The following is a 4683-nucleotide window of genomic DNA, read 5'->3' as shown; positions in this document are numbered from 1 at the left end:
AAAAAAAAAAAAAAAAAAAAGGAGAATATAAATGGAAATCAACCAAAAGATACAAAAGTCCTTTGTATCTGGAAACTAAAAACATACTACCAAATAACATTTGGACTTAAGAATAAATCATAATAAAAGCCCCACACTAAAAGAGGGAAGTTGCAGGACCTGGCTAAAACAGGAGAGGTTTGTGGCTTGAACAAGAACATTTGCAGGGTGCCCAGATCCCTTGAAGAGGACACCCTGTCACTGACAGCGGGAATGGCCTGTGCTACACGAGCAGGCGTTCAGGTGGAGTACTCTTCCCATACTCCAGAGAACAGGCTGAAACTTTTGACTTAGCAAAGGCCAGAAGGAAAAGGGGAAGTGGTTTATCAAGTGCCTGCTGGAACATATAACATCCTAGACACCGGGTACCTGCATACAAGTAGCTGACGCGGTTGGCCCTGCTGCTTGCCAGTGCTGCCTGGTCAGTGGGTTGGACTCATCCCATGACGCTAGCAGGTAGTTGTTGTCTTCAGAAGGACCTTTTCTTTTCTTTTCTTTTTTGAGACAGAGTTTCGCTCTTGTTGCCCAGGCTGGAGTGCAATGGTGCAATCTCAGCTCACCGGAACCTCCGCCTCCCAGGTTCAAGCGATTCTTCTCCCTTAGCCTCCTGAGTAGCTGGGATTACAGGCACATACCACCATGCCCGGCTAATTTTGTATTTCTAGTAGAGACGGGGTTTCTCCATGTTGGCCAGGTTGGTCTCGAACTCCTGACCTCAGGTGATCCACCCACCTCGGTGTCCCAAAGTGCTGGGATTACAGGTGTGAGACACTGCGCCTGGCCTGATAAAATGTTTTGTTACTGAATTTTAGAAATGATGGATGCAACTCCCAAGGAGTTAGTTCACTGGACGGATAAGGAAATGCAAAGTAACAGGAAACAAGCTAAATATACCATCTTATTCTCTGTAGCAGGAATGAAGGCAAAATATAGTGATAGGGCAGATCCTGAGACTGGGCCAAGCTTGGATTGTGGCTATTCCCAGGGCCACTTTTGAGGGGAAAAATTATGCTGAAACAATAGTGAAGATGGTTAGAATGATCACAAGAGAATGGGGAAAACAAAGGGAAGAGTCAAGATACTTATCCCAGCAGGATGGCAGTCTTTAAATGGTTCTTATGAAATGGGCTGAATAAAGTAGACATCGATGGGGTCAAAACAAAGGTCATACTCCAACACCCTTGGAAGTCCTTGGGTGGACAGATGGGAGCCTCTGTTGGTCCCCTACTGTTGAAGGGCCCTGAACAAATCTGATTTATTCACCTTAGTTTGGAGGATTTTAAAATGTCAGAGGGAGGCCAGCCTGTAATCCCTGCACTTCGGGAGGCTGAGGTGGGTGGATCAGCTGAGGTCAGGAGTTCGAGACCAGCCTGGCCAACATGGTGAAACCCCATCTCTACTAAAAATACAAAAAAATGGTCGGGTGCAGTGGCTCACAACTGTAATCCCAGCACTTTGGGAGGCTGAGGCGGGCGGATCACGAGGTCAAGAGATCGAGACCATCCTGGCTAACATGGTGAAACCCCGTCTCTACTGAAAATACAAAAAGTTTTTTTTTTGTGTGGCATGTGCCTGTAGTCCCAGTGTGGTGGCATGTGCCTGTAGTCCCAGTTAGTCGGGAGGCTGAGGCAGGAGAACCACTGAACCAAGGAGGCGGAGGTTGTGGTGAGCTGAGATCGCGCCATTGCACTCCAGCCTGGGCAACAAGAGCAAAACTCTGTCTAAAAAGCAAACAAACAAGCTGGATGTGGTGGCGGGTGCCAGCTACTCAGGAGGCTGAGGCAGGAGAATCACTGAGATCGTGCCATTGCGCTCCAGCGTGAGCAACAGAGTGAGACTCCGTCTCAAGCAGGAAAAAAAAAAAAAAAGAGGGAGAGATGGCAAGGAGAAAGCTGACAGGTAGTCACCTGGGGCAGTTGTGCCACAATCTAATCAAGATAATGACCAACACCCACTGGGGATCCAAGGCCATGTGGACATGAGTGGGTGAAATGGTCAGGGGCTGCAGGAGAGACTCCACATTTTTGTGGAATCCGTGCTCTGCAATTCCAAAATCTATTTGCGAAGTCCAATGGGAGCGAGCCTTCGATTGGGAGAATATGGGAATGTGATACCTGATGGAATGGAAACGGGGAGGGTTGAGCAGGCTTTATGCAAAGCGACTGCAGCTCCTTTACCTGAATGTACTATGCGGGTGGTATCGGGTCTGGCGGAGGCGTTTCTCTTACCTAGCATGGTAAAGCAGAAGGCAGGTGAATCCCTCCCCCCCCCCCCCCCCCCCCCCCGCCAGTATTGATTGGATATACTTGTTGGAAACCGGTAAGATTGCCCCAGCCTGTGCAAGTTGTTCCATGGTTGTAGGATAGCCTGCTTGAGGAGCAGACTGGAGCTGAGGGCAAAAGCCGGAGTGCCACCTAGTGGCAAACACTGGGATTTTGGACCAGGAAATTTCCGTTTCAGAAATTACTAACTTGCTATTGGATTTAATTAAAGTCCAATTGCCCCTATGACTTAAGGATACAACATAACTTGAAACCTGAAATACTCATAATTTCTCGGGTGATGTTGAGGAAATACTCTGATGAGGAGGGCAGTGCCCGGAAGGGTCCATCATAATTTGGAAATGATTTTTCTAGAATGTGCTATCTGGGGTATGCAAGGAGGCCATCCCAAGTGGGAGCCTCTTCGCCCACAGGCAACTTCAGAGCCAGCTAAGGAGTTTGCTGGGCCACATGGGCAGTGAGTGTCCTATGAACAGCTCTCTACTGACCAGCAAAGAGCCACCTGGTTTATGGATGGAAGTTTCAAGGTGACAGGACTGCTTCCTATCTGGAAGACCATCAAAGAAGGTAAAAACAGATCAACTCTTTGAATTGACTGGTGTTTGTGCTACATCTCAGGTCAGTGGCCAGCCTGCCCGCACAGTCAGCAGAAGGGCAGTGGAAAACTGGCCTATTAGTGGGATGCCTGTATGGGGCGTGGACCTGTGGACATCTCTGTGGGAGTCGTTACATTAAAGACTCCTCTGTGGGAGGGGTACATTAAAGTAGGACATTTGATGCTCATCAGGAGAACCCCTGGATCATCCAGGATCAGGGGCTGATTGGAATCAGTCAGTGGATACTCCGGTGTGCTTACTTAAGGAGGCCTTATGATACGAGAGACATACGGGGGCCGCCACGGTGCGGGGAGAGACTGAGTTCCCCTTCCACCCTCTGAGGCACAAACCACTAGTAACTGTTCTGTCTGTCAACAAGAGGCCTGGCAGGCTAGTGACACTGAAGCCTGTAGCCCCAGGAAGTGTAAGTCGTGGCAGGAACAGTCACTCTGCATACTGGGCTCAGCTTCCCTGCGGTAGCTGCAAAGACTCACAGCACGGTAAAAGGACTGGAACTTGGCCGGGCGCAGTGGCTCACACCTGTAATCCCAGCACTTTAGGAGGCCGAGGTGGGCGGATCACCTGAGGTCAGGAGTTCGAGACCAGCCTGGCCAACATGGTGAAACCCTGTCTCTACTAAAAATACAAAAATTAGCCGGGCCTGGTGGCAGGTGCCTGTAATCTTAGCTACTTGGGAGGCTGAGGCAAGAGAATCGCTTGAACCCGGGAGGCGGAGATTGCAGTGAGCCGAGATCACGCCATCACACTCCAGCCTGGGGGACAAGAGCGAGACTTCGTGTCACACACACACAAAAAAGGACTGGAACTGAAGATACCAATTTGGACTGCCAGGTCACATTTCTTCAGACCCCGACCAAGGAATATGTTTTACAGCACATAGCGTTCAACAGTGGCAGCGACATGCTCCCAGAATGATGGTTTGATGAAGAATTAGAATAGGCAAGTGAAACATTTGTTGACTAAAATAGGAAAAGCCGGGCAAGGTGGCTCACGCCTGTAATCCTAGCACTTTGGGAGGCCGAGGAGGATGGATTGTTTGAGCTCAAGAGTTTGAGACCAGCCTGGGCAACAATGGCAAAATCTCGTCTCTACAAAAAATACAAAAAATTAGCTGGGTGTGGTGCTGCACACCTGTAATCCCAGCTAATTGGGAGGCTGAGGCAGGAGGATCACCTGAGCCTAGGGGGTCAGGGCTGTAGTGAGCTGTGTTCATACCACTGCACTCCAGCCTGGGCAACAAAGTAAGACCCTTCATTTATTACCAAGTTGGGCAACATACATGAAATCAGAGTTAGAGCAGGAGGGTAGAGATAGAATAAGACAGGAAAAATATTTGAAGAGATAACTGAAAACTTTTCCAGAAGCTCAAGACACCCCAAGTAAGGCAAACACCAAGAAAACCACACCCAGGCATGTCACAGCCAACAGTTGAAAACCAAAGGTGAAGAGAAAATATTAAAAGCACATAGAGGATAACAATACATTATATCCAGTGGAAAAATAAGAATTTCAGCTTAGAAAAAATGCAAATCAGGCTGGCGCAGTGGCTCACGCCTGTAATCCCAGCACTTTGGGAGACTGGGGAGGGGGGCAGATCACTTGAGGTCAGGAGATCAAGACCAGCTTGGCCAACATGGTGAAACCCCGTCTCTACAAAAAATAAAAAATTAGACAGGCATGGTGGCATGCAGCTGTGGTCCCAGCTACTTGGGAGGCTGAGGCAGGAGAATCGCTTGAACCTGGCA

Source organism: Colobus angolensis, unplaced genomic scaffold (genome assembly GCF_000951035.1).
Source record: "Colobus angolensis palliatus isolate OR3802 unplaced genomic scaffold, Cang.pa_1.0 Scaffold254, whole genome shotgun sequence".
Lineage (NCBI taxonomy): Eukaryota > Metazoa > Chordata > Mammalia > Primates > Cercopithecidae > Colobus > Colobus angolensis.
Note: the sequence above shows the minus strand (reverse complement) of the source record.